Source organism: Stenella coeruleoalba (assembly GCF_951394435.1).
Source record: "Stenella coeruleoalba genome assembly, chromosome: 2".
In the NCBI taxonomy this organism is placed as follows: domain Eukaryota; kingdom Metazoa; phylum Chordata; class Mammalia; order Artiodactyla; family Delphinidae; genus Stenella; species Stenella coeruleoalba.
In genome coordinates, this window is record NC_137147.1 from 78,799,379 (window position 1) to 78,824,905 (window position 25,527).

The following is a 25,527-nucleotide window of genomic DNA, read 5'->3' on the forward strand; positions in this document are numbered from 1 at the left end:
TTCCCAAATGGTTAGTAAGTGAGGAGAACTTCTTTCTAATTGGACTTCAGAAGTAACCTCCATTAATGGTATTAATTACCCATATATATTAAACTTTGGATCTATTCTATTTAATTTCTTTAAGCATGAAAAGCTAAAGCAGAATGCAGTCAGTACACTCTTGTGGTAGGCAGAATAGGACACTTCAAAAATTACCATATCCGGGCTTCCCTGGTGGCGCAGTGGTTGAGAGTCCGCCTGCCAATGCAGGGGACACGGGTTCGTGCCCCGGTCCGGGAAGATCCCACATGCCACGGAGCAGCTGGGCCCGTGAGCCATGGCCGCTGAGCCTGCGCGTCCGGAGCCTGTGCTCCGCAACGGGAGAGGCCACAACAGTGAGAGGCCTGCGTACCACAAAAAAAAAAAAAAAAAAAAAATTTACCATATCCAAATCCCTGGGTCCCCTGAATATATTAAGTTACATGGCAAAAGGGAATTAAGGTTGCAGATGGGATTATGGTTGCCTATCAGATGACCTGGATCTAGGGAGAGGCTATCCTCAATTAATCAGGTGGGTCCTATGTAATCACAAGAAAATACAGAAATATGAAGAGAGAGGCAGAAGAGTCAGTGTCAGAGGAATGCACTGAGGGAAAGACTTGACCACCATTATTATCTTTGAAGATGGAAGGGGACCATGATCCAAGGAATGCATACAGTCTCTAGAAGAGGGAAAAGGCAAGAAAATGGACTTTCCTCTGGGCCCTGCCCATACCTTGATTTTAACACAGTGAGACCCATTCTAGACTTCTGACCTCCAAAACTGTAGGGTAATAAATTCATGTTGTTTGAAGTCATTAGGTTCGTGGTAATTTGTTACAGCAGAAACAGACTAATACAGCTTTCAAATTCCAAGATTACAGAATGAATTTTGATTTCTCACTAATCCAATGCTGGAGTTTATTGACATAACTTCAAGAGTCAAAAATTGGAAGTCTCAGCCTGGTTTAGATTCATTATTAGTCTTATTTTCATTAGAACTATGTACGAGGAAAATCTCTCGACATAATCTATAATTTCTGAACACTTTCTCTAAAACAAGCAATGTCTATTTTTATTCCATTTTAAGTATATTATGATCGTTAAAATTATAGACATAGGCACCCAAAATTACCTGGAAAAGAGAGACACCAAGTTCCATGGTCTACGATTTAACCTTTTCTGCCCTGTTACTTCACTTTCCTTGCTCTTTGTCTCTCCTCTTCTTTCGCATCTTCCTTCACCTGTCCTTTGTTTAACTCTCAAAACAATGATCTCCTCAAACCTGATACTTCTCTGGCTAAAGATCCATTAAGAATGCATCCCTTTTTTAAAGCCTCAGTATCCTAACATTTCTATTTCTCTTCTTTTCCCCTTTAGTAATAGTAGTATTAATAATGATAATAGATGGAATCCATTAGGCACTTCCTATGTGCTAATATTGTGATAAATGCTGTACATACATTGTATCATTTAATCCTCGTAAAAAATAAGAGGTAAGTACTCTTATTATTTCTGTCTTTCAGATAAGAAAACGGAGGCATAAAGAGGGTTAGAAACTTGCCCTAATTCCGTTAGCTCAAAAGTGGAAGAGCTGGGATTCAAATCCAGAGAAGTGTCCACTTCAGGTGAGTGATCTTAACCTCACATTCTGCTGCCTTCTGGTTTAGTTTCTCCCTGGAAGCAGCTACTAGACTGCCTCCTATGCAAAAAGTACCTGAATTATGCATAGTGCTTAAGATAACAAAAGATAAAAGTGTTAAGTGCTTTGTCCTGAGGAGAGCCCTAGTTGGTTAAGAAATAAGCAGAGTAAAAATGGGGTAAGTTAGAAATCCAGGCAGGTGTTGTGCACGCAAAAGCCAGAGTTATCCACAATGGAAAGTAGACCCTGAGAATATCAATGCAGGGCCCTTGGCTTATTTAGTTTCATATTTTGAGCACTTAGCACCAAGCTCAGTGTACAGTGAGTGTTCCACCAGTGATTTTAAACTTGGGTTTGCTGGACCACCAGGGATGTGATGATAATATTGGAGAATCCATGTGTTTTACAGTCAGTATTCTAAAATGTCAAAGAAAGTGATCCATTTACAATGATAAGACTGCACAGACTGTTTAAAGAGATGAGTTTCTCGGCTGTTGGCTAGGATTCTACCAGTTCAGTAAGATTATATCCTGGTTACTTCATGATGACCGGAAGCTTTGATTAACAGATATGTATGTGTAATAAAACAGGAAACCAAATATTGCTTAAAATAAATTTTGTTTGCTAAACAAAATATATCAAAACATAAGGACTGTGGAGTCTAATGAATTAAAAAGCTTTACTTAATGGTGAAAAATTTGAGAACCATAATGTGTATTCAAATATTAATTAAAAGTTGAGTGAATAGGTTCAAATTTTGTGTCTCCAAATATCCCCAGTTATAATCTAGTGCTTCTATTAACAGATTAATGAACTACTTCTTATAGTCATCATACTTTAGTGCTAATTGGCTTATCAGCTGAACTTCTGGGACAGGTGACATGTAGCTGAGATCTGGGCACAGAAGGAATGTGAGTTTTAATCAGAGGGAAGACAAATTTTCTGGAAAGGGCTACATAATTTTATCTAGTAGGAAGTATTAAGGGGCTAATTTCTTTTGGGCTGGGGGGTGTAGGTGTAGAAGAGAGTAACACAAAAGAGGAGAAAAAGTATGGAAAGAAGAGATAATACAGCCAGAGACAAACATTATCTATTACACAATTTGCCTACTCCTGGTACTTTCAACCAAAACAGAAGCAATTAATAAATAATTTCTGGGCCTCTACATTAAAGTACTGTGCCATTCAAAATATGATTCAAGAAAACAAACAAACAAAATATGATTCTTTTTTTTTTTTTAAAGAGACATTTATTCCTTTTCCAAGGGTTACAGTAAAACCAGGTGGAAGAGAATGGTTTTAGCAGTTAGAAAAAAAAAATTACAAATCTGGGGTTTGGCCATTAAAAGTTATTTACAACAATGGGAGGGGAAAAAAACAACAAGAAGTTGTTTCACATTACATACCTCTCCCCCACCCCAAAGCTTAATACTTGCTTACCAACTCAAAAAAGAGACACAGTTGATTCACAAGCTGGAGGTTTGAACTCTAGTAAGACATTTATAAAAACCTAAACGGGGGCAGTGTCCTCCCTAGCCCAGGGGCCACTAGGCACAGCACAAGAGACTAAAAACTCAACAGGGGAAGGCTGGACACTCAGGGTTTGGGAGTGTAGGCACCCCCAGATCTGGCTCAGGGATTTGGGGAGTAAACAAAACCTACTTGGAAAAGAATTGGGGAAGAAAACCAGCAATTGCCTTCTGCACAGGTGGGGACAGGGAAGGAGGAAGGGACAGGGGCAGGAGCATTTCCCATCACTAACCTAACTTGGGAAACTGCAAGGGACCATCTTCAACTGGCCTTAAGAGGAAAACCAGATGGATGAGTGGAGAATCCACAGGAGGAAGAGGATGAGAGGAAACGTGGCTAGGGGGCAACAGCCCCTTCCTTTCTGGGCGCAGGAAGGCAGCCAGGGCACCAGGTCCAGGCAGTGACCTCACAAGGACAGCACAGTTTTTGCAGCTTAAGATCACCCACCTGCCCCCACCCAGCTACTCATTCTGCCCACCAGCTGGTGTAGGGCCCCTCTCCACCCAGAGCGGTGGATGGCTCTGCGCCTGGGGCCCTGCCTCTTCTGTGTCTCCTCCCTTGGAGGCAGCACCAGCCTCTGCCCCTGTGGCCTGGGGCTCCTGGCTCTCAGGGGTGGCGCATGCCTTCCCTTCCTGGGCAGTGCCTTCCTCACTGCAGGCACCGACCCACCCTGCTCCTGCCCTTCCTGTGGGTGAGGAAGCAGACGGATCCCCCAACCCCCCTTCCGATTTCTCCTGAAGGACAGCCCACTCAATTTGGAAGCCTTCTTGAAAGAGAATTTCTTCTTCTTGGGGGTCTCCTTGGGGGAGACCTCCCCTTTGCCCTCAGCGCCCTGGGTAGGGAGTGCCGGCTCGATGACATCGCCAGTGGCCCCGGCTGCCTCCTCTGTTCCGTTCACGGTGGTGGGGGGGGGGGAGGGCGGCGACTCTCTTCACCTTTGGGGGATAAGTCTGCAATGCTTTTCACGTGGTCGTTCTCCTGTCCGTTGATCTTAGCGGGGGAAGCGCCTGCTGCCTCCTCCGCGTTCACGTCGCCCGGGGAGACTTGGAGCTCTGGCTGCCCATGGCGGGGGTTGTGCTGGGGGGATGCCCGCAGCCGCCCCGGGCTCGCGCCGCAGGGGATAGTTCGGTCGGGGTGGGCCTGGCCGGCGGAGGGGTGGGGCTCGCGCCTGAGTGGGAGGGGTGTGTGGGGGGGGAACCGAGCTCCACCCCCGCTCAGCGCCAGACCCGCTCGCTGCGCGCCAGAATGCCTAAAATGTGATTCTTGTTCTTTGTCCTCAAGGGGAAATGAGATTTCAGCACCGGGCTGGCACTAGGATGAGGAGAGTAGGGCACTTCATTTAAGCATATGAAAATGTATATAGTGACATAAAGTAAATCATTATTTCATTTAACAATACAGAGATATCATCAGGTAGTACCAGAAGAATTAACCAGGAAATGATAAAAATTTGGGGGGAGGGAGCCATCATGGCCTGGAATCAAGAGGTATTGAGCCAATGTACTGGGGTCTGGAGGGGCATCTATCTGACTTGCCCTATATTCCTAGACATGTGCCACACTGGATTACTCTTACTAAAATAGATTTTTTCACTCTCTCTTCTCCTAATAAATAGAAGAGAGCAACTGAAGCTCAAGGCACCCCTTTTTCTTCTCATGACAGCCCTAAGATTCTCAACCTAGCTGGCAAATGCTATAGCACTAATCAGAGTGCTGGGCCTATAGAGCCACTTAATACCTTCTAATTATATGGTAAGGAATAACAGACATTTAACTTGGAGAAGATCTCACCAAATGGCAACCCTACCACTTCCTAGCAGTATGAACTTGGGTTAATTACATATTGATTTTATTTTCCTTATCTATGTAACGGGATTGCTAACTTCTACCAAAAAGTTTAACCAATCTATAAGCGTAACTGAAATAACATGTAGACATATCTGATGCTTATTAGACAAATGTTGACTATAAATTTGAAAGGTGACCATATTGCTATAGACAGATGGAGGCTAACACCTTTCATTGAGGGAAGTTGTGTGGTATTTAGAAATTGGGCCCTGCTGGTCCTTGATTTTTTTTGCTTACAAAATGAAGGCCTTAAAACAGGTAGATTTTGGAAGATCACTGAAATTCTAATGGTCTCTGTTTCTGAGAAGCAACCATCTAGTCAAATTCTTTCTAGGCCCTAAAGCACTGATACAATGTTAAATATAAAAAGAATAATGGAAAACTTAGCACTAATTAAAGAGACAGCATATCATCTCTTTCCTCGTTGTGTACATGCTTATATCTTGGATACGTATCAGTTGGGGTTAGTGGGTGATGATATTATTAGGCTGGCAAAAACAAAAACAAAAATAAAAAGCAGTGAGAATTTTGTTTAGCCAAATTTATTCAATTTAATAAGAAACTACATCTTTTATTTATTTTTGATGTTGGGGGTAGGAGTTTATTAATTAATTAATTAATTTTTGCTGTGTTGCGTCTTCGTTTCTGTGCGAGGGCTTTCTCTAGTTGTGGCAAGCGGGGGCCACTCTTCATCGCGGTGCGTGGACCTCTCACTATTGCAGCCTCTCTTGTGGAGCACAGGCTCCAGACGCGCAGACTCAGTAGTTGTGGCTCATGGGCCTAGTTGCTCCGCGGCATGTGGGATCCTCCCAGACCAGGGCTCGAACCCATGTCCCCTGCATTAGTAGGCAGATTCTCAACCACTGTGCCACTAGGGAAGCCCCAAGAAACTACATCTTATTCAGGGGTTCTTCCTACAATTTTGGTATCAAATTGTCTTTTCTTTATACAGCGGTGATAAAAGATAGTACTTATGTATTCAAATTACCTTTCATAGGAAATGAAAAGTTGGCAGCTTTATATCACTTTCCCAGTTTTTTCTATTGTTGATTAATTTTTAGGTTCATAAAATTTGAAAATCTAGAAATCCCTGACCTATAGCACCAACCAATAAATAGTTTTTATTTTTATCATTAACGTTGGCATTGTCATGAACGATGTTAAGAGGAAACTTTCTGAAAGGAATATCTGATTGTTTATTGAAAAGTACCAAGTTTTTAAAGCCTCACTGGCCTTTCTCAGAATCAAAGCCTAACCAGGCCTTCCCCCAGCTTCCCACCCCCACTCTGAGGATGAAAAGATGTGAGAAGAAAGAAGAAGCAAGAGTCAGATTTTTTTCTGCTCCTGTGGGATCCTACTATCTGAAATATTTACAAGTGTGGAAATGGCACAGAGGAAGCCCACTTACTGCTGGAGAAGAAAGGTCGGAACTGGGCTTGCAGCATCCTCAGTGAGCCAGCTCAGAAGGCTTCTCTGCCCTGACCTAGCTCCAGGCAAGTAGCTATCAGGCCTGTTTGGGGTAAGTGATGCAAGGAAGATAAAACACCAACAGCAATTTTAATGTCATGACTGCTGCTTGAGTTGCCACACTCCCAGCAGAATAATACAGCTACATTTTAGAGGATTTTCATTGGATGAAATTTTAGCAGGTATATTAGAAAAACTGAGGGGAGTAACTCTATAAAAGTTTAAAGTCTATGCATAGTGGACTTGGTGGTAGGTTTTTAAATCCACAGTAAAGACTTGGTTTTGACTACCTTCTGACTAACTTTCAAAGACATTTCTATTGTAAATTAATAATAAACTTTTATTATGACTGGAGATATTTTCTGACTTAAGAACTTAATCGTGAAATTGTTAATCTATAAATGATTTGCAAATGTAAAAAACTGCTATTGTTGCTACTATTTTTTCTATTTACCAGCAATATTTTTCATATTCTTATCATTGTCTCTCTATTGAATTTGACTTGAAAAGTAATATTTATTTGCATATGTCAACTTTGAGTGTTATGGTGAGTTGTATCAGACCTGCTGTTCAGACATATTGACATTAAGTAAAGAGGAACAAAGGAACCTAGGAACTGACTCTGAGAGCTCACCAGATTAATCTGTTATCAGAACCAAGAACATATATTTAGAAGTTTGGTTTGCTCAAACTATATCAAGCCCCGTACATAGTCCCAGATACTTATTTATTCTGAACAGTGATTCACATATAAGGAAGTATGCCAAACAACCTCATGTCAATCAGTGACAGGAATAGTTGCAATAATACAAATAGACTCAACAACAGCAATGATAATGTATATTCCCTAGAGAACGAATATGCTCTCCAACATGGTGGCATTACCTGGTCCTCAGTTAAGATTTGATATTTTCCTGCTTCGGAGAGCATCCCACCCTTTGACCTCTTCTTCTGAGTTGAGAATTATTATTGCTCTTGTTGTGATTCTATTTATCTCTTAGAGAAGATGGGAAGGAGTTTCATCTCTTTCCCATTTTTATGCATCATTTGTGACTGGATAACCTATATTAAAATGATTACAATGTGTACCAGAACGCCATTCATGCATGCACCTGTTTTCTTCAGGTTTATTCTGACAGAGTATGTGTGTGTTTGGTAGTGTTGGAAGGGAAGATAATAAGTACAGCCAGGTATATTTTGACAAAACACTTGAATGTCATAAAGCAAAATTTACTATTTTTCTTTTTTAAGCCAAAAAAAAGACCATTCATCAGTTAATCTATTAAAGCTGATATGCCTAGAGAAATATGTTTATTTTCTTTAACTGTTTTATTTTGTATATTGATTTTGAAAATAATTCTTAAATTCTCCCCCAATCCTCATATGTCTGTAATTTTTAAAGATAGTCTCACCAGTCAGAGTGGATCTCCAGGTATATGAGTGTGAAATCTGGGGAAAGATGGCACATACAACTTTAATATCTCTTCTGTCTTTAGACTTATGGCAAAATCCTTTAAACATAATGTGTTTTAATCACATCATTGAAAAAAGATCAAAAATAGAAATTTAAAAATAATTTTTGTCAAAACAAGAGCACTATGGTCTAAAGAATATTTATGAACTCATGCTACCTCAAGACTGCAGGTCAGGCATGGTTATTCAGGTGTGGATCCCTGACCAAGTCATGCAGGGTAGGACTTTTACCTCTAGACTTTCAGACAAGAAGTTTTAGAGAATGAACATGTAGCTTACCTCTAAATTAATTTCCTTTGAAATCAATATGTATTATTCTGGGAAAGTAAAGGAATATATCGACTACATTAATGTGTAGGATTTGAATGGACCACTCTAAGAACAAGCTATATATTTGTATGTAAGGATGCGTGTGTATGTACACACACGTCTAATAGTCTAGTAAAAAAGAGCCCATAGACCTATATTCAAACGTAAGTACACATATTCATGCTCAAGCACAATTCTGACATCATTGACACTTTGCATTGGAATAGGACAAGCTGGTATCACCAAACAGGAAAATTAATTCACTCAATCCTTAGTATGCTCATGGAAGCTGTACAATTCATTATAAGCATATTGCCAATAGAAATACAAACAAACAGCACGTGTATCCTATTAGATCTACATCATAGCAGGGAGCCGAGCTGGTGGAAATATAATGCATCCAGCCTTAAGCATTCTGAGTTGTACTCATGAATGACTTACTCTATGCCTGGATTCCACTCCAGTTCCTTATAATTTACACTGGGTTATTATATGTTGTGCCTCTTCCCAAATCAGCTGTCTCCATAAGGGACTCATGCATTATGGAGTCAGGGGAACCCTCAGGACCAGTCCAAGAATGCTTTGTCCATTGGGGAAAAGTCAAAGTAAAAACTAGTCCCTATGTAAATGCACAAAAAAATGCTGGTTCCTAAACATCAGATGCTCCTGAAACCCTGCCTAAGTAAAGTCTAATATCTGGTCTCAAGAAGAGTGTGGCTGGCAGTTTGGAGTAGATAATTTAAGCTGTCATGAAGTTGGGGAGCCTGGCTGGTTAAATCTTTTGCAAGCCTATTGCTTCTCCAAACACTCCCCACAGTATCTAACACACAAACATACTTTATTGAGCATCAGCAAAAGTTGTTTTTCACCCACCCCTACTAAGTCATTCAGACTAATATAAGAATTAAGACCAATGAAAGGAAAAAATTAAAACCATAAGTATCTAAAAGTCCATTGTTTAGACAAGATTTTTTTTAATTTGGAAATTGCAGCATTCATTCATGGATGCCCTGCTTTTAAATTTCAATATAACATTAGTAATACTTTCCACTTTAAACACTATATTCTTGAACCTATATAGAAGGGATGTTTTAAATTCTGTATGTTACCAGGCTAACCAGTTAAAAAGTGAAATATTCAGTTAATGCTATTCCAATCAATGAGCATGTTTCTTAGAAAACAAGATATTTTTTATGGAAACTAGATATATGCTCTAATAACAGACAGACTTTATATATTTTGCTCACTATTGTATTGCTAGTGACTAGACCATAGGAGGCATTCAATACATATTTGTTGAATGGGAGAAATAAATCAATGGTTTGTGACATGTCAGAGAGAGAACACAACTCTGAACAGGTGATGTGTTTATCACAGTGGAGTTTATTTCTCTATGTTTGTATGCTCAGAAATCCAGAGAAGACTTGAAGCAGGTTTTAATAAAGGGTGTACTAATATCTGTTCTGATCTGATATTTGTCTATGGTCAGAAGGGTCAAAGGGGTCTGTTAGAGATGTATTTGGCTACAAATAACAGAAAACTACCACAGTGGCCCTAAGAGACCAGGTTTTGTCTTCTGCAGCAAGAAGTTTGGAAGTAGGTAGTACAGGGTAGGTGTGGCAGCTCAGTAATTCTACTAGGAACCTCAATTCTTTCCATCTTTTTGTTCTGCCAAACATAGTTTGCAGGCTCTTGCTTTCAAGCTTGGCATCTTATGATTGCAAGAAAGATGCTTGCTGCCATATCTTATGCTAATATTTTATCAGACAAAAAGGAAAGATAAAGTGAAGAGGGAGTCAGGCATGGATGGTGACTGCATCAAGAAGCAACAGATTTCCCATCAATCCCAGCAGATGTCTGCTTACGTTTCATAGAGCAGGACTGTGCCACATGATTAGATTGCCATGGAGTATGGGAAAGCAAATGATTTTAGCTAGACAGTTTGTTACGTCTCCAAAAAGCCAAGGTCCTATTAGACAAAGCAGAAGTGAGGAAAGACATTGGGTAGGCATCTAGCCATGTCTGCCCCAGGACTGAAGTGAAGAAATTAGTCTGTCATAACATAAAATCTGAACAGTGCTCCTCTGATTTCACCCTTCTAAAGTAAATTCAGACTAAAGTAGTTCTATGGGGCAACAGTTTTAGTGCACATTTTTTCATGATTGAGTTAATTCATACCTTGTTGTTTTCATAAATAGCTTAATAGGTAATGATTTCTTGATGAATTTTCATCCTGTATTTGTGGCCTAGGGAAAAAAAATTCCTTTCTACTGCCCTGAACTTAAAGTCTTCTATTATCTGGACCAACTTCTTCCTTATTTCTCCTTTCAAAACCATTTTCTCTAAATAGCTCTCTGAGAAGGAGTATTATAAAGAAATTCATACCCAAATGTTAATGTTTGATAGTGTCTTTCTATATTGTCCTGTATGGGGGCTATTTGAGGTTTAATGGGATAATTGCCTAAAAGTCTAGCTCTAATTTCAGAAAAAGTGGCCAAGAGAGATATTTTTGAATTCAGGAAACTTAACCTTAGTTATGTAGTCACCCAACTGGGCAGTTGTCTTTCTTATCTAAGAACTGAACTTTGTTTTTATTTACCAAGAGTGGTATAAAGGTAATAATAATCTTTCTCTCTTTAATACTTGACTATGTGCCAATGGAACAATGATTCCTTTAGCAGATGACCTACGTGAATCATGTAATTCTATGACTCCTTGCTCATAGAAATATGAGCAATTTAATACTTGTTAGGAGTTGGAGATGCTCAAATCTTTGTTAAGGTTCTGGCCCTTTCCTTGGTTTCATTACTTTTATATTCGGCCAAGCCTTTTATTAATATAATGTAGGGAGGTGTTTGGCAGAAAGGTATAATGTAAGCTGATCCTTTGTAAATTTAAGAAAACTAGAAAGAGGAGAGGGAATAAGTCGTTCATGACTAAAACAGTCTAGGCTGTCATTGCAGGTGTTCATGAATGTTGTATGTGCACCCAGAAAGTCTTTATAGTCTTCAACACAATTTGTCTTCACCTACAAACCACACAGACTTATTATGTATTTACTGCTCACCACCCCGCTTGGTCCTGTAATTTTCCTTTTTTGCCTGCAGGCTTAACATTCTTGGCAAAGAAGAAGGCTTATGGGAAATATTCATTGACTTCTTATTGAAGCAGTGTTGTTTCTGCATGGGAGCCAGGCTCAAGGAGTGTAGCTACAGATCCCAGAACAACTTCCTTGATTTTACAAGAAGGGCTCTGAGGGACCCTTATACTTCAATAATATGAACAGAAACTCTCATTCTAAAGTTTCACAGAAATGCACACCACCCTCTCCTTACTCATATTGCTAGAAGACCTTACCCTTAGAGAATGCGAACCTGGGCTCTAGGTGTATCTGGACAAGAGACATCTGAATGGGCATTGTCTCTTCTGTTATTTGCTCTAGGACACCCTCTCGTCTCTGTCCTATTATCTCCCATGCAGCCCTCCTTCTGAGGCTGTGTGGGGTCTTCCTTTCTGTTGGACTATGTAATAGCCCCAAACTTTCTGCCCTAGGGTGGGAGTGGGGGATGAGGATGTGTAGAATAAATGTAAATGGATCTTTTCCAATAATTGTCAAGGAACAAGAAACGTTAGAGAAGAATTTCTTTGCCCCTACATGGAGCACATTGTCCCTGACTGTTCAAAATAAGTCTCTCAGTTTCAGAGAATCCCATCCCTGAGGAATGCCACAAAAATAGCCCCAATTAGCAGAATGTAATTACTTGAGTCGGAATCATATACTTAATGATGAACCTTTCCTCCCAAATGGCATGAAGTCTTGAATAATTTAGAAGGAAAAAACAATTAAATATAAGGGGACCCTCCTTAGAGTTAGGGATACTTGTGGCCATGCTCATGCATATGCATGCTGTAAGGGAGGGCTAGTACTAGAGAAGTTTAACCAGCTTTAAAGTGGAACAGAGTTGATATTTTCAACCTATAAAAAGCTCATTTAAATACATAGAATGACATCAAGATCCCATATAGATAAATGGACAAAAGTTACTGAGATAATTATTCAGGAGAAAATAAAACCAGGAAATAAAGAAAATGTTCACCTTCAGGAGGAATCCAAAACATGCAGATTAAAACAGCAATAAAGGCTCATTTTATATCTATTAAAGTAAGTAAAACTTTAAAAAGTGATATTATGTAATGCTAGTGAGATTGTGGAGAAGCCAGTATCTGTATTTATTGCTGGCTGCAATGTAAAACTTCTGGAAACAAATTTGATCGTTTTATTATATCAAAAGCCTTGAGACAGGTTTATGACCAGTGATCCTAAGAAATAACTAAATAAAATCTTAAAAGCTACATGAACTAAGAGTAATTGCTATATTTTCTATAGTAGCAAAACTTAGAAGCAAATATGAAAAAAAAGCACAATAGTTACAAATTATAAAATAATAGTTCAATGGAATGTAATATGTCTTTTACAATGGATGATTAAAATATGCTAGCATGGGCTTCCCTGGTGGAGCAGTGGTTGAGAGTCCGCCTGCTGATGCAGGGGACACGGGTTCGTTCCCCAGTCCGGGAAGATCCCACATGCCGTGGAGCGGCTGGGCCCGTGAGCCATGGCCACTGAGCCTGCGTGTCCTGAGCCTGTGCTCTGCAATGGCAGAGGCCACAACAGTAAGAGGCCCGCGTACCGCAAAAAAAAAAAAAAAAAAAAAAAAATGCTAGCATATGATATAGGAAATAAAAATATTCAAAATTTAAATTATACTGTGGAAATAGCTATGTAAAATATGTAACTATATGTGTAAACACTAAAAGGATATTTATAAAATAGTATCAATGTATTAATGTAGTATGATTTTCAGGGATTTACTTTTATTCTAAAATTTGTTTTAATATGATAAACTTTTAAATCTGTAATGAGTTTATTGAGGAGCTTCAACTTGTTAGGGATAAACATGAATTAGATTTATTTCTCTGATAACTCTGTACTATGCTGACCTCTCTATTTTTTGCTGAGGTACTACTTCCAATTCTATGACTTAACAGTCTTTTCAGTTATCAGAACAGTCTTTCTAGTTTTTTAAAACTCAGTCCTGTGTGTTTTGCAACTTCAATCTCACATTCAATTCAAAACTTTCCCATTTCCCCCACAGCTCTAGTTAGATTTATGACTTGCTATGGACTGCATGTTTGTGCTTCACCAGAATTCATGTGCTGAAACCCAAACCCACAATGTAATGGTATCTGGAGGTGGAGCCTTTGAGAGGTAATTAGGTTTAAATGAGGTCATGAGGGTGGAGTCTTCACGATGGGATTGGTGCTCTTATAAGAAGAGGCCTTGCAACTTAATACTTGTTAGAAAAGTTAGGTCCATGCAAACATATGGTGAGAAGGTGGCTGTCTGTAAATCAGGAAAAGGGGCCTCACCAGAACCCAACCATACTTGCACCTTGAAGTTGGATTCCCCACACTTCAGAACTATGAGGAATAAATTTTTGTTGTTTAAGCCACCCATCTGTAGTGTTCTATTATAGCAGCCTCAAATGACCAAGACAAGACTCATTTCCCTTCCCTCTTTCCTGCACTTCTATTCTGATGGACATGGTTTCTTATATGTTTCTTTTCAACAGGCTAATCTCCATCTAATGCTGATTGGCCATCATTCTCCTTTGGTTTCTTGGAGGGCCCTGGGAATGCCCCCTCTATAATCTCCTGGAATGGGAGATCCAAGTTGGCTTTAATCTTTTCCTCCCAGGTCAACCCTTCTCACAAGCCACCCACTCTATATCTTCTTACTGCTGGGATCCTCTTAGTTAATAGACAGCCTTCTTGGGGTTAATACCAGCAAGTCAGCTCAAGCCAGCCATCCTACTCAGTGTCTACATAGGAAATCATGGATCGTAGTCCACATTTAACAGTAGAATGCAGGCTATTTCACTGACATCTCTTACATGCCATCTTCTTCTTGCCCTTTGTCCACACTCAGTATCAGACATTCTGCCAGCCTAGTAGCCTAGAAATTTTTAAATAAGGAATGTTCAGACAGTCACTGAGAGTAATTCTCCTGGAGCCCTTCTCTCTCTGTTTTGGTAAGAAGTATGCCATCTCTGTTCTTCCTTGGGAAAGCAATAGCCTTGATTTTCAAATTTATAACTCTTGCACTCTCCATAAAAGCCATGCCTCATTTCCCAAACCCAATCTTTCTCTTATATTGGTAGTGATGGTGGTGGAGGTGATCTTTATGGTTATGTTGAAAGAGTGCCTTTCTACAGGCCCTATGTGGAAGATGATGCTGGCTCCAATTACTGGCATTCCTTTGAACTTAGAAGGTGGAGTATTTAGATGCCAGTTCTGGCACTCAGTGTCGAACACCACTTAAAAACAGGGAATTATAATTAAATGATAGTTTGAATGTAATTAATTTATAGAGTCAGGGGAATAAAAAAGACACCCTCTTACTAGTAAACATAGTTAATACCATTGATATTTATTGACTGAATTATTAAATGCTTTTTGGAAAAGATCAGGGCAATAATTCAAAATGTTTCAGAAAGGATTCCTGAAGCATCCTAACACAATCACATAGATGTTTTGTTTTCAGAGTTACTGCCATAGAGTCCTATCTGCTAAAAATCCTTTCTCTCTTCAAAATACTTGTCTTGTATACATCTTCTTCTACAGAAGGTGAGTTAAAGTTGTCAGTATTATGGGTAGAGGAAGGAGAGTGGAGTGAAGAGAACTGGAGTGATGGAGCTGATGGGGAGATGGGACTTCTAAAGCAAACTTTACTTGCTTTATGTTTTACCAGGGTTAGCACCAGCACTCACATGATAATCAGCAGGAATTTTGTGTTTCCTTCTCAAATCTATTTATGAATACTTATTAACTCACAGGCAATTAAAGGGCTTGAGGGCACAAATTCTCTGTCTTGTTACTAAAATGCCCAGGTATTGCCTAACACTAAATAATATGGACACTACTATTTTGAATCTTTCCTTGAATTAGAAGAAAATGGTACAACTTCAGATACATCAATTTTTCAGAGCTAAAAATGGAAATACTAGTTAGAGTTGATGAGAGAGAGAGAGAGAGAGAGAGAAAGGGAGAGTATCTTATATTGTTTCTGTTTATGAACTTTTGAAAGTTAGAAAAATGTCATGGAAACTTAAGTCTTTAGGATGCTTTTGAATTTAAGCCAAAATATTGTCCTAGTGGAGTTATTTATCTAGATTCCAACAAACACTGTCCATTTTTTTCTTACGGATTTTGCTAGAGATGTGCATCATAGATATATTTTTAAATTGATCAATTTGACATAGTAGTTTAAAATACATGTCCCTTAAGACCCAACATCTTTGAAAATGGGAAGCTTGAAGTTGAATAGCTTAAGGCAGAGTTTGAAAAATGGGCTATATTAATATCAGTAAGCTTGTTTTGCTTTTGATCATGCACAGACAGAAAATCACATCTCAGAGGTGAAACTGTTGAGTATTATCAACATGCCTCTCCATTGTTCTTACATTCTGCAGTGAAAGCTGCTAATGATTCTTTATTTAGAGCTACGTGTTCAGTTTTATTAGACTATCTTTAAAATAACAGGTAATTGGTTATAATAGCACAGTAAAATGTAAAAAATTACATGCTAGATGAAACTATAGTAGCTGCTATGGTAAATTGACTTTGGAAAGACAAGAGCTAAAGGGTCTGTTGATTGTAATTTTGGTCTATACATGATGCCTGCCTCCCAAGAAACAATAGCCAAACAGCATATTTAAACGTAAGCTTCAAATGAGCCAAGTAAACAAACATTTGACCTTTCTTGAAAATTATTTAGGCTCAGTCTTATATGTTATCATTATTTAGCATTTAACTGCAAACTGTTTTGTTTTTCTGTTTAACTTTATATGTATAAATGTATGTATATGCAAAGCTTTTCTATTATATTTCTTTTCTATTTCTACCCTGTGACCACTTTTGCATCTTATCAGAAAGGTAAAGAATATGGAAGATAAATTCCCTAAACTACAAGATCAATCTTTTCTTGTGTTGTTCTGCCTATCTGTGTTGTACTTTTAACTTGATACAATATTTGGATGCTTGATTTTTCCTTCCTGCAAACTTGTGATATCTCCTTACAACTTTGCTAAACTTCTGGTACTCAAGCCTGTCTCCTAGTTTCAGCCTCACTTGCATTGTATTACTCACCCCATATCTTGGAGTAACAAGTAACAATTTAGTAGCTAATTGATTAGGGATAAATACTGGTAGTCTCACTCATGCTTCTTTTACTAGGAGTCAGGAGTCTAGAAGTAACAGGCTAGAAGTAGCTCAGTTTTGTCAAATGATTTGAGTTGATTCATGGTAACTGAAATCTGATATTTTCCCACTTCCTACATGGTTAGGAATTTTGGTTCTCAAAAGGTATTGAATTTAAATAGTAAACTAGTGGAAGCCACATCTATGCCTCTGAGAACAATGATTAATTATATAAGTTCTTGAAAATCCAGTTCCAATCTTTGTTACTAAAGAAAGCTGCTAAAATTAGATTTTTTCCTACTTCAAGAAATTAGTCCTGAAATTCCAAACTTTTATAAGTCATGGTCTTCTTTGAACCACATTTCCCACATGTTTTACATTGTCACTGCATGAATTCTCTGTTCCTTTGATGTAGTCAATAATTTATTACTTTTGCATTTTTCTTGTGACACAGATCAAAGAGCTATAAGAAACTGACCATTCATTTCATATGATTTGGCCTTAAAATATGATAAAAAAAGAGTAAAAATAGTCATTGTATCAAATTACTTTACAAAAGATGTTCTGTATAACAGAGCTTATTCCATTCAATGAGCTTCTCTATAAAAGAATGATCTTGTTATAACAAATTTTATATAATGAATACTTGTTCTACAATAAAATTCTGCTTATCTCTATTACATAATCACTGTCACTAAGCAACAGACTTACTTACTGCTTATAATAATGAGCTATGGTTGAATTCATTTCAATTGCTTCATCCTTCCATCAAACACCAATTACACATCACCTTTCCTGAAGTTTTCACTCCTTTCTTACCAAAGCCAGTTTAGCTAGAGAAAAATACCCCAAATATTTAAAGTTTGATAGCGGCCATCACTGAACCCAAACAATTATGGTAACTAAAGCTCAAAATGGTGGATATAACATAGCATCTCCCACTTTTCCTGACCACAAAACACTTTTTTTAACTCACAAGCTAACTCAGACAAGGAAACCTATCAGATTCTTTTCATCTTTATCACCTGTGGATGACAAATTAAATTTCAAGTAAGATGCCATTATGAAGCAATTGGAAAGCCTCATGCAGTTGTTGTTTTGTGTGTTTTTAAGCGACAGAACCTAGCAACATAGGTAAAAGCCCGTTATAATTCAGTGTGTGCGTGGTGTGTGTGTGTGTGTGTGTGTGTGCGTGTGTGTAATTTTGTGGTCCATGGAGAGAAGTGGACAAAGATACTATGTACTTCTCCCCACCAAATTCAGAAATATAATGCCTGTCTGCAATCTCAAGAATACTCATACTTTCTATGAATCATTAAAATACAATCACTCATTTGGATTGATATAAAACATTTTAAAAGACTAATATTAGAAAACATATCAGACCATATTCTCTTTCAACACTTAAAATAAATAGGATGGAGGGAATATACCAAGGCCCACAAAAAATTGTATTTTATCAAAGACAATCACAGCTACCTACTTGGAGATAGGCATGGATCTATCACTCTTGAATGCTTTTTCACGCTGAATATTTTCTAATACTGAAATCCCGAGCAACAGAAGGCAACCATGATAAGGGTCTTAGCATTCTTTAATTACTGTTAGATATTCTCTCCTTTTTGTTATGACATTTAAATTTTTCATTTTTGCCTTTTAAATATAAATTACTAGTTATTGTTACTTTTCTATGGACAAGAGTTACTTTTTGTTACTATAATTTTATTGGTTTTTGTCCTCACATATTTTGTAGCACATATATTCCTGTGGGGTTCACTTTCCTTTTTGCTGAAGTGCATGTCTTATCAACATTTATGGTGAGGATCTGTGGGTGGCAAACTCTAAGTCTTTGTAGGTCTGATGATGTGTTTACTTTGCCCTCATTCTGAAGTAACACTTTAAGCAGATATAAAATTATAAATTGATGACTTTTTTCCTTAACGTTTTTTCCTTAACGTTTTGAAGGTGTTCCATTGTTTTCTGATTTCTATTACCTTAGATGAGGTATCATTGTTAATCTATTTTCATTCCTTTGTAGATTTTCAGATGGCTTTTAAATTTTTTGATATTTTACATTTAATATAGGTTTTGGTGTGGGCTTAATCTTCTTGTTATTTTGGATACATTCCCTATTTCATGTCTGTCTTCAATTCTGGAAAATTCCCTTCACATATGTCTTCAAATATTGCTTCTCTTTCATACTGTCTATATTATTCTTCTGTGACTTTTATTAGATGAATATGAGAGTTTCTCAATTTGTCTTACATTCTCAAAATTGCTCTTCCTATTTAAAAAAGCTCATTGTCTCTGGCATACTGGGTGGCTTCCTTGCTCCTTTTTCCTACTGTCATTAATTCTCTCTTCAATTATATATAATTCAGTTTAATCCAACCATTGCATTTTTAATTTTAATGGCTATATTTCCGATGTTTCCAATTGGTCATTTTTGATATAAATAATTCTTCCTTTTACATAATTAATTTCTAAGTAGAAGTTATTAACTCACATATCTCTATGAGCATTCAAAATATACTTATTCTGAAGTCTGTCAATCTTTTCTAAGAATTTAATTTCCTATGAAGCAACTTTATGTTCTGATTGTTGTTTTATGTTTTCTTCTTATTGGTAAATTTCTTCATATGTTTAGAAACATTGGTCTGCATATGTAGGATAGCCACATTTTCTATCTTATTGATGGGTGTAAAGAGCACTGAATTGGCAGAGATACTAGATGGAATCATCCCAGATTCCCATATCACTGTTGGAGGACAGCTGTCAAGGAGAATCATCTGACCTGCATGGATGGTTATGTGAACATGGAATAAATATTTTTCCATGTCATCTAAATCTGGTTATATTTTGGTTTAATTTTTTACTGCAACATAACTTAGCCCTAGCTGATATACGCATGCCAACCTACCCTTTTCCCCAACCTCTATTCCAGTACTAGGTTATAAAATGATGGTTCAAAGTTCCCACCCTATTATGATATTTGAGATATTGAAGATTAATCCACCAAGCCAGCAGGCAGGCTTCAGTTTGTATTAGAAGGCTGGTCTCTATACTCTCAATTCCATAGGCCTGAGGCCTTCTTTAGTCCCAGACAGCAATCACCATAAGTTCTCCAACCTCTGGCTACAAGTTGTGAAGCTGACTCTTATTCTTCATCTAGAGTACCTTATGCTTCTGAGGCTGAACTACCTCCTGCCCATCTCTTCTGGACCTGATACCCAGCAAGTCAGGAGCTTCAGCCCCACGTACCACTATGAATTCTGGTTCACAGAGATACTTATCTTTTGAAAAAAAATGCCTATTTTTTTTTCCTTTTCAAACTTGCTATATGTTTGTGGTAGAGGGGTGTGTCAAGTCATGAATTTACTAGCTTGACTAAGAAAATGTTCGAATACAGTTCTCCAATCTGGAGTTTAAAGATTGGAATTCATGAAAAACCATAGTGGTTCATGTAGGCCTTCGCAGAGCGCTGTGGGGGTAGGAGAATGTGCAGTTGTTTCCAGCTATGGCTTCTGGAGTCATAATGGGCTTTATGAAGTTCTTGGCTTTTGGTATGCATTCACTATCAATTGTCCGTTTCACACTCTGACAATTTTTATGATGCTTTTAAGAGATGTTTTGGAAGCTGTGGTAGAAGCAATGAGCTAGGCTAGTGAGTCTCACATCTGAATGATATATGGCCTTCTTTTGAAGGAGAAAAAATTCAAGGACCTCCTTAGTGTTTATTGACATTACTATTATTATTTATTAGTTTTCTTAAATAACATACAAACATGAAACTAGGTGTACACTTCTTACGATTAGAGCTTAGATACAACCATAAACAAAAATAACTTTATAAATTAAATAAAATGAAACTATAAAACCAATCAAATTCAGAGTAATATATTTATTTCAATGTGACAGATGTTGTTTTGCTGAAACCAAATTGATGCTTGTAATACAAACAGAGTACTGATCATTGAGATTCATTGTATCAGATGAATCATGGTGGAAAATGAAAGGCATTTATTTTAGCTGTATTTGAAGAGGACTTAATAAAAGAAATATATATAAAGGTGTAGACAGGCTCAGAAGAAACTAAAGAGTATTGAGTATTTTAGTAGTGAAGAGCCACTAACACTGTGAGACTGTAAAGGCAAATGAAGAAGTGATCATCACAGCTTGGAGAGAGTGGCTGCAGTTATAGGAGAACAATGTAGAGAAGCTATGCTCTTTGTTAGAGGGATACAGTGAATTTGCAGGAATCCAGCAGGGAGGAAGACATCAAAATAAATACCTTGATCTTACCCTTCTCATTCTTCAGCCTCCTGCTACTAACTGCCATTTGCTGAGCCCAGTCAGAAACCAGAGATCAAGGAAACCCCTTGATGAAGGTTATGGGCACAGAATAGAATGGAGAAGGGTAGAGAGAGTTGTCTAGAGAGGTAAAGAAAAATATTTATTCAAATTCTTTGGAGTTCAGTATGTACTATCAGGTACTTTGTGATGACATAGTTCTCTCTAATATTTTTTTAAAAATTCAAATGAATAAAAAATATTTGTCTCTCTCTTGGCATGAATACGAATTTACTTTTGAAGTTCTGTTTTTTTTTATTAGTAGTCCATGACAATTTAAATTGTAATTAGTGCCAACATGATGATAAACAGAAGGAAGACATAAGCACTGAAATTTGTGGCATATTTAATTATGATATGTTCATCTAGCTGAACATAAATTGTATTTTAAAATTATCATCAGCGGAGAAAAGGGAACCCTCCTACACTGTTGGTGGGAATGTAAGTTGGTGCAGCCACTATGGAAAACAGTATGGAGGTTCCTCAGAAAAGTAAAAATAGAATTACCCTATGATCCAGCAATCCCACTCCTGAGTATATACCCAGACAAAACTATAATTCAAAAAGATACATGCACCCCTATGTTCATTTACCCCTATGTTCACTCACACAAATCATAGCTTTTACCCATAGCATTATTCACAATAGCCAAAACATGGAAACAACCTAAATGTCCATTGACAGATGAATGGATAAAGAAGATGTGGTACATATATATATATAATGGAATACTACTCAGCCATAAAAAGTAACAAAATAATGCCATTTGCAGCAACATGGATGCAACTAGAGATTATCATACCAAGTGAAGTAAGTCAGAAAAAGACAAATACCATATGGTGTCACTTATATGTAGAATCTAAAATATGGCACAAATGAACCTATTTACAAAACAGAAACAGACTCACAGACATAGAGATCAGACTTGTGGTTGCCAAGGGGGAGAGTGGGAGAGACTGGGAGTTTGGGGTTGGTAGATGCAAACTGTTACATTTAGAATGGATAAACAACAAGGTCCTACTGTAGAGCACAAGGAACTATATCCAATCTCCTGGAATAAACCATAATGGAAAAGAATATTAAAAAAGAATGTCTCTATGTGTATAACTGAGTCACTTTGCTCTACAGCAGAGATTGCCACAACATTGTAAATCAACTATACTGCAATTTTAAAAAAAAGGCCATTTCATGGCATGCAGTATTACATGAATCAAAAAAATTATAATCGGGCTTCCCTGGTGGCGCAGTGGTTGGGAGTCCGCCTGCTGATGCAGGGGACACGGGTTCGTGCCCTGGTCTGCGAGGATCCTGCGTGCTGCGGGGCGGCTAGGCCCGTGGGCCATGGCCGCTGGACCTGCGCGTCCGGAGCCTGTGCTCCGCGGCAGGAGAGGCCACAGCAGTGAGAGGCCCGCGTACCGCAAAAAAAAAAAAAAAAAATTATAATCAAAATAAATAAATATTCAATATTTTTAAATGGTAAAAAGCAAATAATAACAACAGCAAAATCATCAAAAAGAACTTAAAATTGTGCCTAGACATCCACTGAGTTCATAGACCTCATTTGAGAATCATTGAGCTAAGCCATTTCAAGCTTCAATCTGGAAAATTTTTCCACCTTCCAAAGCAACCTGCACAGATCTGCTGGAAAAATCTACTGAAGCTCTGCTGTGATACTGTTATTCTCTTTGTAAAAATCCTTTAATGGCTCCTCATTTTCTACAGAATTAAGTATAAAGTCCTCAGCCTGGAATTCAAAGCCTCCACTTACTTTTCAAGCTTTATATGTTCATGACTGTTCCCTTAGATATAGCATATACTCTAGCTAAACTAGGATGTGTATTGTAGCCTGAATATATCCTATGTTTTTCTACTTTCTTTTCTCAGTGTCTCTGCTTGGAATGCCATTTGCTTCATTTCTGCCTTTTAAAATCATAAACAGCTCTCTAAACTCATTTCAAATTCTGCCTCTTCCATGAAGACTGAGTTAACACCAAGGATCAGATTGTCAAACAAAACTCACACAAATCATAGCTCTTACCCAGTATCAAGCTTTTGATACAGTTTCAAGAATAAAAGCACTCAAAAGACACAGGCAGGGCAGAGAGAAGGTTGAGACATCCCACAAGATTCCCTACGTCCCTTTTTTGGTAGATGTGCTCTCCAGCCCAGAATAATAGATGAGGTCTCTAATGCGGACTGCAGGTCACCTCACACAGTGGGAAGCATTTAAGTTAGGAAACATCTCCACGTTATGCTCCAGAGAGGTGTTTAGCTTATATTACATTCTGCAGGGAACCAAGCATGATAAATCCATAGATTATAGGCTTTTTTCATCCTAACCAGTCCTAAACCAGAAACATCCTACATCATTAGTCTATTTCCCCAGAATTCCAGTAATCATATTTGTAAGAATATTAGACTGAGTCACTGCCTTCTTTCTTTTTCTAGTGGCATCCCTATGGTAATTGAGAAAGAAATGGATCACTGGTCAACTGCTTTTAACTTCCTTTCTCCAAAAATACTTTCCTGATTGCTTCAATCTTATATAATCTTTCCCTTCTATCTCTTTCTGACTCTATCATAGAATTATTTTTCTGCTTTGCATTATACTTATATAAATTATGTCCTCCCCTCTTGCACCTCAGCAGAAGGGACATGATTTATTCATTTTGAGGTCACTAACAGCACTTTACAAAGTGCCTTGCATATAACTGTTTTACATTTCATAAATGTTGGAAGAAATTAAGAGAAAGATAATTTTCTATTCTCATTATTTCCCACAAATACCACTGCTGAGTCCCGGACAGTGGAGAGGAAGAAGACCAAGTTCAACTGAGTCTAAATATCTGCTTGTGTAGATAACTTAATAACAACCCCACAGAATTATGCAAAATTATGCAGTAGGTGAAGTTGTTTTCATGGTCTTTCCTTCTTCCTGAGCACTATTTCCCTCTCTACTCAGGTGCCTATATCTGGATCTTGTTTGGGGGATGGACTTTGCCCAAGTGAGATGCTGGCTAGGAGAGTGCTTCAGTATTACCAGGGAAAGTCCTAGGGGATGTTATCTGGAAATTCACCCTTGGAGTATCAGAATAAATGGTAGGAAAAATAAGAGCAATAATGGATCCATGCTTGGAGGTGGGGAAATTGGAAGGTAATCAAACAACACATCAACTGGAAGGATAAGGCAGAGACATTAACCAGGAAAACACAATGAGGAAGAGAGAGGACAGGGAAATGTGCTAGCTGTTGAAGTGAATGATTCAATAACCAGCTCTGAAAACCTGTAGTATCTTTGGCGGTGTTGCTTTTATGCAGGTCTTAGAAAGCTTTGCTAGATTAAGAGCGTAGACTTAAAAGGATAGAGCTGACCTGACTAACAGGTTCTTATGCTCTTCTTAACTCATATAAAATTTCATTCTCAATATGTGGAAATGTTGACAATAGTTTAAAATATTTTCCTTCTGAGGAAGATATACATATGCCTAGAACCCGAAGTCTTAGGCTAAAATGATGAAGGGTGTATTTCTGTTATTGGGTTGAGGAGAATTAGTGCCATAGGAACTTTCCTAATGCTGCTTAAATTACTTTGTTGGATGTCATCATGTGATACTCTTTTTTATTTGGCTCCCTAACATTGAGAACTTATATACATTTCTAAGCCTCACTTCTCTAATTGATAATAAAATAAGTTTCATGCTATTTCTTTTTCCCTGCAGAGAGAGTAAAAAAGCCCACAGCTATACTTACTTAATTCATGTTTTTGTTGTTTGCATAACCGTGTTTTCCCTTATCTGTTTTAAACAGTGTACTTCTTGGAGGTTTTATTATTTTTCTCTTACTGCATAAAAAATTACCACAAACTTAATGGTTTAAAGTGACACACATTCATTATCTCCCACAGTTTCTGTGGGCTGAGAGTCTGAACATGACTTAACAGGGTCCTTGGTTTAGGTTCTCACGAGGCGGCAATCAACATGTTGGATAGGGTTGGGTTCTCACCAGAGGCTTGACTGGAGAAGGATCTATTTTCATACTCCTTAGATTGTTGGTGGATTCATTTCCTAGCAGCAGTAGGATTCATGGCAGCTTGTTTCTTCAAAATCTGCAACAGAGAGAGAGAGACTCGAGCAAGTTGGGTGCTATGCTAGTATGTAATCACATACATTCCATCACTTTTTCCATAGTACATGGGGTAGAAGCAAGTCACAGGGCCTATCCATACTCTAGGGGAGGAGATTACACAAAGATGTGAATACCAGGAGGCAAGGATCTTCGAGGGCTGTCTTAGGATCTTTCTGCCCCAGAGATATAATGCTGTTTATATAAATTCAAAGTGCAAATCAGTCTAGACTCATGTAGATTCTCCATGGCTATGTAGTGACAACGACTCTAATAATGATGAAGATCATGGAGATGCAGGGCCAGATAACAGAGATTTGTGTAAGGGCTCTAAGGAATAAAGAACAGCTTAAGGTTACAGACCTTCTCCAGCAATGGTGACATGTATCCTGATAAAATGTTTTATAACCAGGAGCTAAATTTCCATCCTATGCATCTCATAAGCTTGCAGTTTTTAAATATTTTATTCCCTCCACAATGTTTTGGTGACTTAAGGTGTCCCCATGTCCTC

General features: G+C 38.0%; 1 long non-coding RNA gene and 1 pseudogene across 2 annotated transcripts in view; one reads left to right on the top strand and one right to left on the bottom strand.

Moving 5' to 3' along the window:
• Positions 1 to 25,527, top strand: part of LOC307182792 — a 279,819-nt gene that overhangs the window by 37,882 nt on the left and 216,410 nt on the right. Inside the window, exon 3 of the long non-coding RNA XR_013827262.1 lies at positions 1,545 to 1,646. This is a non-coding gene — a long non-coding RNA (uncharacterized lncRNA). The remainder of the gene's footprint in view (positions 1 to 1,544; positions 1,647 to 25,527) is intronic.
• LOC307181878 (MARCKS-related protein-like) lies at positions 3,533 to 4,375 on the bottom strand (annotated as a pseudogene). Its single transcript has one exon. The product of its transcript is annotated as an MARCKS-related protein-like (transcript).